Source organism: Aristolochia californica, unplaced genomic scaffold (assembly GCF_029961685.1).
Source record: "Aristolochia californica isolate CCGP_79_NKW_82.1479 unplaced genomic scaffold, dmAriCali1.0.hap1 SCAF_10, whole genome shotgun sequence".
Lineage (NCBI taxonomy): Eukaryota > Viridiplantae > Streptophyta > Magnoliopsida > Piperales > Aristolochiaceae > Aristolochia > Aristolochia californica.
In genome coordinates, this window is record NW_027181771.1 from 24,922,067 (window position 1) to 24,935,100 (window position 13,034).

Sequence of the window (13,034 nt, forward strand, 5' to 3'; positions counted from 1 at the left end):
GATCTGTCAGAGCTACTAGCCTTCACCTAGTAGTTTCCAACCTAATAAACTACTATTTTTTTGACAAACTATAAAAGCCGTAAGAATTAAAAGACTAACAATAATGATTATAACAACAAAAAGTAGTATCATAAATAAAGAAAAAATCATAGAGGAAAAACAGTAAATGTGAAATTTCCTAAAGGAACATCCTAAACTTTTACTATTTGAATCCTTATCTTTCTTTCTTCAGGTATAGAGAACCCAAGACATGACGACTTGTATGGCTTCCTAGCAATTTTGCTTCTGCCACAAGCCCCTCTTTTTTTCCCAACAACAAAGCCCTGATGCCACCTTTGGCTAAACGGGTGCACATTTGGGACATAGGACCGTGAAACATCAAAGGATCACCATAATGCTTTTACATCATGCAGGGGATTGCCTCCAGATTAGAGAAAGAAAATATGGATTCAGACAGATAGAGCTTTAGGAGTTCCCTTTAGGAAAATGCCTAAGTAAATAAAATTATTTTTTTAAAAATATGAACTAACTTGGAAACACATTTGATGTAGGAATTATGCAGGTGATTCAGAGGAAGAGAAAGAAGTCATGGGTTTAGAGAGCAAGGTGTGCAAGAACTGGGTTTTTTCATTCATATCTTCTATAACTTACAACTTGGTATTTACAGACAAACCTTTGCCGACACGAAATAGATAGAGATTGTCATACTAGTGCTCATTGGGCCCCATCGTCAATGACTTATCTCATAATCTTCACAAGTGTGCGGCTAAGGTCAAACAAAACACAAAAAAAAAAAAATACAAACTTTTTACAAAGTCAAAAATAAGGTGCAACAAAGTCAAAAACAAGATGCTAGGAAACTAGGGGCATCTTCAAACCACCATGAGCTGGAAACCTTATCTTCACAAACCATGTACTAAAACAGTGGGCTGGAAACTTTTATGTCGAACCATATGATGAAACCATGGGCTGGAAAACCATGTGCTAAAACTGTGGGCTGAATTTTTTGTCTCCTCAAACAGGATCATGTCTATCTTTATTCTGAGTAAATGATAGTCTTTTCAAATGTCATTTCTAGATAATCTTCTCAATATCCATTATCTTGAATAATAATCTAAGTATCCATTATCTTTTTCCTTTCTAGATAATCTTCTTAGAACTTTTGTCTTGTTATTTCCCATCTAAAGTGGTCAAATTGTGAATATCTTCTGAGTCAAAGTCATAGTCTTTGTCTTCTTCTTAAGTATAACACTGAAGAGTCCGAGTACCAGTAGATCCAGATTTATAGGATATTTCTGTGTCTTGTTTCTCATAACCTTGTTCTTTAAGATATTCTTGAAAATATTCTTTCATCATCTTTTTAATATCTTCTGGATCTGTTTGTTGTTTGTCTTTCTTCTTTTCTTCTGACATTTTTTGGCAAATGTCAAGCCATCAACGGATTGGATGTGACTTTACCAGCTACAATTTGAGCTGGACTAGCCAGTGAATTACCCTCACTAGTAGGTATCTGGGTAGAAAAATTACATGTTAATCTTGCCTTGAGTTGTTTGTTTTCTTCTTCATGGTGTTTATGTATTCTTTCTGAAAATCATTCTTTTCTTGGAGTATCTTTCTCTTTTTATTGAGTCTTTGTATGGTCTTGGATAGGGTTTCATAGTGATCACAAAAAAGAATTCTTCTAGTATCTTTGGCAATCCCATAAGATACTGTTTTAAATGCAATTGGTAACCTAACAAGAAAAATAGAGCAAAATGTAATTTATGCTTTATAGAAGCTTGTATACCCTGCCTAAAGATTTTGGGTATAACACCAGAAGATAATACTTTTCATAACAAGATTAGTAATACAAAATTAGAAATTAAATCCAGATACATAAGAAAAGAACTTTTAAAAAAAATGTATAAACCGTAAGAATTAAAAAACTAACAATAATGATTATAACAACACAAAGTAGTATCAAAATTAAGATAAAACCAGAGAGGAAAAAATAGTAGATGTGAAATTTTCTAAAGGTACATCCTAAACCTTTACTATTTGAATCCTTATCTTTCTTCCTTCACATATAGAGAACCCAAGACATGGCGACTTGTATGGCTTCCAAGCAATTTTTCTTCTACCATGCGCTCCTCTTTTTTTTTCCAACAACAAAGCTCTGACGCCTCCATTGGCTAAACGGGGGAACATATGGGACATAGGACCGTGAAACATCAAAGGATCACCATAATGCTTTTACGTCATGCAGGGGATTGACTCCAGATTAGAGAAAGAAAGTATGGATTTAAACAGACAGAGGTTTTGGAATTCCCTTTAGGAAAACCCCTAAGTAAATAAAATTATTTTTTAAAAATAAGACCTTGGAAACACAGTTGATGTAGGAATTATGCAAGGGATTCAGAGAAAGAGAAAGAAGTCGTGGTGTTAGAGAGCAAGGTGTGCAAGAACTAGGTTTTTTCATTCATATCTTCTATAACTTACAATTGGGTATTTATAGACAAACCTTTGCCAACAAGAAATAGATAGAGATTGTCATACGGGTGCTCATTGGGCCCCATCGTCAATGACTTATCTCATAATCTTTACAAGTGTGTGGCTAAGGTCATACAAAACCCAAAAAGGAAAAACACAAACTTTTTACAAAGTAAAAAACAAAGTGCTACAAAGTAAAAAACAAGATGCTAGGAAACTAGGGGCATCTTCAAACCACAATGAGATGGAAAGCTTATCTTCTCAAACCATGTGCTAAAACAGTGGGTTGGAAACTTTTATCTCAAACCATATGATGAAAACATGGGCTGAAACCGTGCGCTGAATTTTTTGTCTTCTAAAATAGGATCATGTTTATCTTTATTCATGGTCAATGATAGTCATTTTAGATGTCTTTTCTAGATAATCTTCCCAGTATCCATTATCTTGAATAATAGTCTAAGTATCCATTATCTTTTTCTTTTCTAGATAATCTTCTTAGTACTTTTGTCTCCCTATTTCCCATCTAAAGTGGTCAAATTGTGTATAGCTTCTGAGCCAAAGTCATAGACTTCGTCTTCTTGATGAGATTAACACTGAAGAGTCTGAGTACCAGTAGTTCTTGATTTACTGGATATTTTTGAGTCTTGTTTCTCATAACTTGTTCTTTAAACTTTTCTTGAAAATATTCTTTCATCATCTTTTTCATATCTTCTGAATCTGTTTGTTGTTTGTCTTTCTTCTTTTTTTTTTACCTTTTTGGCAAATGTCCAGCCGTAACAGATTTGATGTGTCTTTACCAGCTACCGTTTGAGCTGAACTAGCTAGTGAATTACCTTCACTAGTAGGTATCTGGTTTGAAAAAGTACCTATTAATCTTGCCTTGAGTTGTCTGTTTTCTTCTTCAATGGTGTTTATATATTCTTTCTGAAAATCATTCTTTACCTGGAGTAACCTTCTCTTTTCATTGAGTCTTTGTAGGGTCTTGGATAGGGTTTCACAGTGGTTACAAAAAACAATTCTTCTAGTATCTTTGGCAATCCCATAAGATACTATTTTAAATGCAATTGGTACCCTAGCAAGTAAAAATAGAGCAAAATGTAATTTATGTTTTATAGAAGCTTGTATACCCTCCCTAAAGATTTTAGGTATAAAACTAGAAGATAATACTTTGCATAAGAAGATCAGTAATACAAAATTAGAAATTAAATCCAGATACATATGAAAAGAACTTAAAAAAAACTATAATTTCCATAAGAATTAAAAGACTAACAATATTGATTCTTACAACACAAAGTATTATTATAAATAAAGATAAAACCAGACAGGAAAAATAGTAGATGTGAATTTTCTAAAGGTACATCCTAAACCTTTACAGTTTGAATCCTTATCATTCTTCCTTCAGGTATAGAGAACTCAAGACATAACGACTTGTATGGCTTCCTAGAAATTTTGCTTCTGCCACGGGCTCCTCTTTTATTTCCAAACAACAAAGCCCAAACGCCTCCTTTGGCTAAACGGGCGAACATTTGGGACATAGGACCGTGAAACATCAAAGGATCACCATAATACTTTTACGTCATGCAGGGGATTGGCTCTAGAATAGAGAAAGAAATTATGGATTCAAATAGACAGAGGTTTAGGAGTTCCCTTTAGGAAAACCCCTAAGTAAATAAAATTACTTTTTTAAAAATAAGAACTAACTTGGAAACGCAGTTGATGTAGGAATTATGCAAGGGATTCAGAGGAAGAGAAAGAAGTCATGGGTTTAGAGAGCAAGGTGTGCAAGAACTGGATTTTTTCATTCATATCTTCTTTAACTTACAACTGGGTATTTATAGAAAAACCTTTACCGACACGGAATAGATAGTGATTGTCATACGAGTGCTCATTGGGCCCCATCGTAGATGACTTATCTCATAATATTTACAAGTGTGGGGCTAAGGGTAAACAAAACCCAAAAAGGAAAAATACAAACTTTTTACGTAGTAAAAAATAAGGTGCTAGAAAACTAATGGCATCTTCAAACCACCATGAGCAGGAAAGCTTATCTTCTCAAACCATGTGCTAAAATAGTGGGTTGGAAACTTTTATCTCAAACCATATGATGAAACCATGAGTTGGAAAACCATGTGCTGAAACCGTGGGCTGAATTTTTTGTCTTCTCAAACAGGATCATGTCTATTTTTATTCTGAGTCAATGATAGTTTGGTTAGATGTCTTTTCTAGATAATCTTCTCAGTATCCATTATCTTGAATAATAGTCTAAGTATCCATTATCTTTTTCCTTTCTAGATAATCTTCTTAGTACTTTCGTCTTGCTATTTCCCATCTAAAGTGGTCAAATTGTGTATAGCTTCTGAGTCAAAGTCATAGTCTACGTATTCTTCTTGAGAATAACACTAAAGAGTTTGAGTACCAGTAGATCCAGATTTACTGGATATTTCTGAGTCTTGTTTCTCATAACCTTGTTCTTTAAGATATTCTTGAAAATATTCTTTCATCATCTTTTTAATATCTTCTGGATCTATCTATTGTTTGTCTTTCTTCTTTTCTTCTGACATTTTTGGCAAATGTCCAGCCATCAACAGATTTGATGTGTCTTTACCAGCAACCATTTGAGCTGGAATAGCTAGTGAATTACCCTCACTAGTAGGTATCTGGGTAGAAAAAGTACCTGTTAATCTTGCCTTGAGTTATCTGTTTTCTTCTTAAATGATGTTTATGTATTCTTTTTGATAATCATTCTTTTCCTGGAGCAACCTTCTCTTTTCATTGAGTCTTTGTATGGTCTTGGATAGGGTTTCACAGTGATCTCAAAAAAAAATTCTTCTAGTATCTTTGGCAATCCCATAAGATACTGTTTTAAATGCAATTGGTACCCTAAAGAGAAAAATAGAGCAAAATGTAATTTATGTTTTCTAGGAGCTTGTATACCCTGCCTAAAGATTTTAGGTATAACACCAGAAGATAATTCTTTGCATAACAAGATCAGTAATACAAAAGTAGAAAATAAATCCAAATACAAACGAAAAGAACTTAAAAAAAAAAATGTAAGAGCCATAAGAATTAAAAGACTAACAATAACGATTATAACAACACAAAGTAGTATCATAAATAAAGATAAAACTAGAGGTACATCCTAAACCTTTACTGTTTGAATCCTTATATTTCTTTCTTCAGGTATAGAGAACCCAAGACATGACGACTTGTATGGCTTCCTAGCAATTTTGCTTCTGCCACGGGCTCCTCTTTATTTTCCCAACAACAAAGCCCTGACGCCTCTTTTGGCTAACGGGCGAACATATGGGACATAGGACTGTGAAACATCAAAGGATCACCATAATGCTTTTACGTCATGCAGGGGATTGACTCCAGATTAGAGAAAGAAATTATGGATTCAAACAGACAGAAGTTTAGGAGTTCCCTTTAAAAAAACTCCAAAGTAAATAAAATTACTTTATTAAAAATAAGAACTTACTTGGAAACATAGTTGATGTAGGAATTATGCAGGGGTTTCAGAGGAAGAGAAAGAAGTCATGGGATAAGAGAGCAAGGTGTGATAGAACTGGCTTTTTTCGTTCATATCTTCTATAACTTACAACTGGGTATTTATAAACAAACCTTTTCCGACACGGAATAGATAGAGATTGTCATACGGGTGCTCATTGGGCCCCATCGTCAATGACTTATCTCATAATTTGTACAAGTGTGCGGCTAAGGTTAAACAAAACCCAAAAAGGAAAAATACAAACTTTTTACAAAGTCAAAAACACGGTCCTACAAAGTCAAAAATAAGGTGCTAGGAAACCTGGGGCATCATCAAACCACGATGAGCTGGAAAGCTTATCTTGTCAAACCATGTGCTAAAACTGTGGGTTGAAAACTTTTATCTCAAACCATATGATGAAACCATGGGCTGGAAAATCATAAGAGGAAACCGTGGGCTGATTTTTTTGTCTTCTCAAACAGGATCATGTCTATCTTTATTATGAATTAATGATAATATTTTAAGATGTCTTTTCTAGATAATCTTCTCAGTATCCTTTATCTTGAATAATAGTCTAAGTATCCATTATCTTTTTCTTTTCTAGATAATCTTCTTAGTACTTTTGTCTTGCTATTTCCCATCTAAAGTGGTCAAATTGTGTATAGCTTATGAGTCAAAGTCTTAGTCTTTGTCTTCTTCTTGAGAATAATACTGAAGAGTCTGAGTACCAGTAGATCCAGATTTACTGGATATTTTTGAGTCATGTTACTCATAACCTTGTTCTTTAAGATATTCTTGAAAATATTCTTTCATCATCTTTTTAATATCTTCTGGATCTGTCTGATGTTTGCCTTTCTTCTTTTCTTTTGACGTTTTTGGCAAATGTTCAGCCGTCAACGGATTGGATGTGTCTTTTACCAGCTACCTTTTGAGCTGGAATAACTAGTGAATTACCTTCACTAGTAGGTATTTGGGTAGAAAAAGTACCTGTTAATCTTGCCTTGAGTTGTCTGTTTTCTTCTTCAATGGTGTATATGTATTCTTTCTGAAAATCATTCTTTTCCTAGAGTAACCTTCTCTTTTCATTGAGTTTTTGTATGGTCTTGGATAGGGTTTCATAGTGATCTCAAAAAACAATTCTTCTAGTATCTTTGGCAATGCTTCCTAGATTTTTTGCTTCTGCCACGGGCTCCTCTTTGTTTTCCAGACAACAAAGCCCTGACGCCTCCTTTGGCTAAATGGGCGAACATATGGGACATAGGACCGTGAAACATCAAAGGATCACCATAATGCTTTTATGTCATGCAGGGGATTGATTCCAGATTAGAGAAAGAAATTGTGGATTCAAACAGATAGAGGTTTAGGAGTTCCCTTTAGGAAAACCCCTCAGTAAATAAAATTACTTTTTTAAAAATAATAACTTACTTGGAAACATAATTGATGTAGGAATTATGCAGGCGATTCAGAGGAAGATAAAGATGTCATGGGTTTAGAGAGCAAGGTGGGCAAGAACTGGGTTTTTTCATTCATATCTTCTATAACTTACAACTGGGTATTTATAGACAAACCTTTGCCGACACGGAATAAATAGAGATACGAGTGCTCATTGGCCCCCATCGTCAATGAATTATCTCATAATCTTTACAAGTATGCGGCTAAGGTTAAACAAAACCCTAAGAAGGAAAAATACAAACTTTTTACAAAGTCAAAAAACAAGGTGCTAGGAAACCAGGGGCATCTTCAAACCACCATGAGCTGGAAAGCTTATCTTCTCAAACCATGTGCTAAAACTATGGGTTGGAAACTTTTATCTCAAACCATACGATGAAACCATGGGCTGGAAAACTGTGTGCTGAAACCGTGGGCTGAATTTTTTGTCTTCTCAATCAGGATCATGTCTATCTTTATTCTGAGTCAATGATAGCCTTTTCAGATATCTTTTCTAGATAATCTTCTCAGTGTCCATTATCTTGAACAATATTTTAAGTATCCATTATCTTTTTCTTTTCTAGATAATCTTCTTAGTACTATTGTCTCGGTATTTCCCATCTAATGTAATCAAATTGTGTATAGCTTCTGAGTCAAAGCCATAGTCTTTGTCTTCTTCTTGAGAATAACACTGAAGAGTCTGAGTAGCAGTAGATTCAGATTTGCTAGATATTTCTAAGTCTTGTTTCTCATAACCTTGTTCTTTAAGATATTCTTGAAAATATTCGTTCATCATCTTTTTATTATCTTCGGGATCTGTTTGATGGTTGTCTTTCTTCTTTTCTTCTGACTTTTTTGGTAAATGTCCAACCGTCAACGGATTTGATGTGTCTTTACCAGCTACCGTTTGACCTAGAATAGCTAGTGAATTACCCTCACTAGTAGGTATCTGGGTAGAAAAACTACCTGTTAATCTTCCCTTGAGTTGTCTGTTTTCTTCTTAAATGGTGTTTATGTATTCTTTCTGAAAATCATTCTTTTCCTGGAGTAACCTTCTCTTTTCATTGAGTCTTTGTATGGTCTTGGATAGGGTTTCACAGTGGTCACAAAAAACAATTCTAGTATCTTTGGCAATCCCATAGGATACGGTTTTAAATGCAATAAGTACCCTAGCAAGAAAAATAGAGCAAAATGTAATTTAAGTTTTATAGAAGCTTGTATACCCCGCCTAAAGATTTTAGGTATAACACCAGAAGATAATACTTTGCATAACAAGATCTGTACTAAAAAATTAGAAATTAAATCTAGATACATACGAAAAGAACTTTAAAAAAAACCTTTAAAAGCCAAAATAATGAAAAGACTTACAATAATGATTATAACAACACAAAGTAGTATCATCAATAAAGATAAAACCAGAGAGGAAAAATAGTAGATGTGAAATTTTCTAAAGGTACATCCTAAACCTTTACTGATTGAATCCTTATCTTTCTTTCTTCAGGTATAGAGTACCCAAGACATGACGACTTGTATGGCTTCCTAGCAATTTTGCTTCTGGCACATGCACCTCTTTTTTTCCCATCAACAAATCCCTGACGCCTCCTTTGGCTAAACAGGCGAACATATGGGACATAGGACCATGAAACATCAAAGGATCATTATAATGCCTTTACGTCATGCAGGGAATTGACTCCAGATTAGAGAGAAAGAAATTATGGATTGAAACAGACTGAGGTATAGGAGTTCCCTTTAGGAAAACCCCTAAGTAAATAAAATTACTTTTTTCAAAATAAGAACTTACTTGGAAACACAGTTGATGTAGGAATTATGCAGGGGATTTAGAGGAAGAGAAAGAAGTCATGGGTTTAGAGAGCAAGGTGTGAAATTCATTGATATCTTCTATAACTTACAACTGGGTATTTATAGACAAACCTTTGCCGACATCGAATAGATAGAGATTGTCATACGGGTGCTCATTGGGCCCCATCATCAATGACTTATCTCATAATCTTTACAAGTGTGTGGCTAAGGTTAAACAAAACCCAAAAAGGAAAAATACAAACTTTTTACAAAGTCAAAAACAAGGTGCTAGGAAACCAGGGGCATCTTCAAACCACCATGAGCTGGAAAGCTTATGGTCTCAAACCATGTGCTAAAATAGTGGGTTGGAAACTTTTATCTCAAACCATATGATGAAACCATGGGCTGGAAAACCATGTGTTGAAACCGTGGGCTGAATTTCTTGTCATCTCAAACATGATCATGTCTATCTTTATTCTGAGTCAATGATATTCTTTTCTAATATCTTTTCTAGATAATCTTCTCAGTATCCATTATCTTGAATAATAGTCTAAGTATCCATTATCTTTTTCTTTTCTAGATTATCTTCTTAGTACTTTTGTATAGTTATTTCCCATCTAAAGTGGTCACATTGTGTATAGCTTCTGAGTCAAAGTCATAGTCTTCATCTTCTTCTTGAGAATAACACTGACGAGTCTAAGTACCAGTAGATCCAGATTTACTGAATATTTCTGAGTCTTATTTCTCATAACCTTGTTCTTTAAGATATTCTTGAAAATATTCTTTCATCATCTTTTTAATATCTTCTGGATTTATTTGTTGTTTGTCTTTCTTCTTTTCTTCTGACATTTTTGGCAAATGTCTAGTCGTCAACGGATTTGATGTGTCTTTACCAGCTACCTTTTGAGCTAGACTAGCTAGTGAATTACCCTCACTAGTAAGTATCTGGTTAGAAAAAGTACCTGTTAATCTTGCCTTGAGTTGTTTGTTTTCTTCTTCAATGGTGTTTATGTATTCTTTCTGAAAATCATTCTTTTTTTGGAGTAACCTTCTCTTTTCATTGAGTCTTTGTATGGTCTTGGATAGGGTTTCACAGTGATCACAAAAAAACAATTCTTCTAGTATCTTTGGCAATCCCATAAGATATTTGGTCTTCTCTCATAAATCTTAAGGACGGGGTTATATAATAATTAGTTCCTATACTGTGCTTAGCAGCTTCTAAGGCTTCTTGCAAATTATTAAATTCTTTATAAATAGGTCTTTTAAAATCTTGAATACTTTCTATTACTTTAGTCCTGGAATGAAAACTCCTGGAGTTTTACCTTTAAAAACTACATAAAAATTAAAACTTTTCTTTTTTTGACAAAAATATTCTGATAAACTATTAATACTGGATAAAAATTATTTTTGATCATTTGGAATTCTTTGTTAAGAAATCCATAAGTTGTCTAATAAGCATTGTTCTTCTTTGCCAACAGAAATATGGGGTAAAGTCTTAAATGTAATATTAGATTTAGGAAAAACTACTAATTTTTTATTACCAAAATTTAAAAATTCTTGTCCATAAATATTGAATCTTGAGGAAGAAGATCTTGAGGACATCTGGTCTGGAGGATCCATCTGTTCAATTAACCAAGGACGAATAAAAAAATATCCTACTTAATGTATCTGCAAGACTATTATTTTTACCTTTGATATGTTCAAATTCTATCTTGTATCCATTTCCTATAATTATATCCACAAGATTTAGCCATCTTCTTCTACTTATCTTATTTTCTTTGCTTCTTTGGAAATATTTTACTATTGCTTCACAATTAGTTCTTAATGTAAATTCATTTTTACTAATAATGAAAAGCCGAAAAGCTTTTGAGTAAATAATTGCTAAAATTTTTGCATCTATACTACTCATACTTCCTTTTTATTTTACTTTTCCACTAGCATAACTACATATATTTTCTTCTTCTTTAATACTATATTTGTGAGGTTCAGCAATAAGTACACCACCCCATGCAATGTTGCTACCATCAGTTTCAATAATGATGTAATCAAAATCTTAAGGGCATTTGTAATTTAGCTAAATTTTGGATTTTTTCTTTTATTTTTTTGACTAAGTTTTTATCTTCTTGATTAAAAAACCTTTGTCCATTAGTGGAAGTTTTGCCATAGAGAGAGAGAGAGAAAAAAACAGAGAGGGGGAGGGGGGGCTTTTAGAAGAAGTAGTAATTTCGCATTCAAGCTATTAAATTGAAAGACTTAAGATTGGCTGGCTTAACAAAATAAATAATAGCTCTGGCATGGAAATAAAACAAAACAGTCGTTCAATAAGAGATTTTATACGAGGTCTTATTGATGACCGACCCCACTTTCTTCTCAGTCTTTTTTGCTATCCCCCTGAACCTCTCTACTCAACTCCTCTCCACTCTCTTCTCGTCTCTTTGGTTTCTTCTCTATTTGTGAGACGAGTCCCCCGAGGCTCTCTTCTGTCTGCTCCTTCTGAAGCTACTAATCCATTCTCAAGGCTCTACGGGGTATTCGACTTCTTTAATTCCAATCATCAACCTCTACAGGTTCGTTTTCTTCTCAAATGAACTTCTCTTTCTTCTTTCATTGACTGCTTCATCTTACGTAGATATATTATTTCTGTTCTATTATATTTTTTTCTTTTCCTATCAATATGTTTCCTTTTTCTTTTCTGTTTCTATTTGAACAAACTGAGATGCATGCAACATGGATTGATATGAGCTAAGGTACGTAAAAATGGTATCTATTCAACGATTTTTTTTTTTTTGCATATCCCTAACTGTCCTATTCTTTTGTGGGTGTAATTGATCAACTTTGTCTCATTTATTGATCTATTGAATGCATTTTAGAAAAGCATTGTGCTCAGTTTCGTCCATATTGATATAGGCGCAGAGAAAAATTGTATCAGCTTTGCTTTTGAGGTAGGAACCTTGGCTGATTTAATGGCGGTTAGCTTTCTAAAAAGAGAAAATAGGCAAAAAAATAATTTTTGGGTTTCAATTAATCTCTTCTTCACCTTCAATGTGCGCTAATATAATAAACTAAAGTATAATTTTTGGATCCGTGGCAATTTAGGTTTTAATAATATAATCATTCATGTCTGCCTGCTAAATGGCAATGAATAGTATTTTATGCTTGAAAAAATTATGAGATTGCTTAATACCTAGTGATGCTTCCCCATCTCACTTTGTTTAGAAACCTTGTACTATAACTTGTATAGAGGAGGATTTCCCTATAGTTTGTAGTTCTTCCATACTAACTTAGTCGCCAAATGATAGATAGGAATAGCCTAGTCCTCTTGCATGGAGGTTGGTTCCTCATAGTTCTCCGTTTAACACCAATGGTAGATAGGAACAAAACTATTTCATAATATTCTAAACCAAACCGATATATCACTTGAGTCAGCATACAAAAATACCTTGAGACCTACTTCAACCACAAGATGTAATGAGTCAATATTGAGGCGCCAAATGATTTAATCCATAAAATCTCTTGGGATTCATCAGCCTATTCTCCCTAGTATACCTTTGATCATGAGGCAAACTCTACCTTAAAACCAATCAAAAAGCATATCTCTTATGTCTTCTACTCTTTCATGGTTTGGTAAGAGTCAGAATATTGGTCAAACGAATAAGCCAAATCAATATTGGGATCCTCATTAAACTAATCTTTTGGGATGTTTAGTCATGCTAATCCAATATAATCTCTCTAAGAACGAGACTATTCATTCTTGAAGTGAGCTCAACCATTTGGGACTAAATAGCTTATATTCTCTCCGTTTATAAAAGTTAATACAAAGTCAAGCCATTTTGTAAACTAGGACTAACAC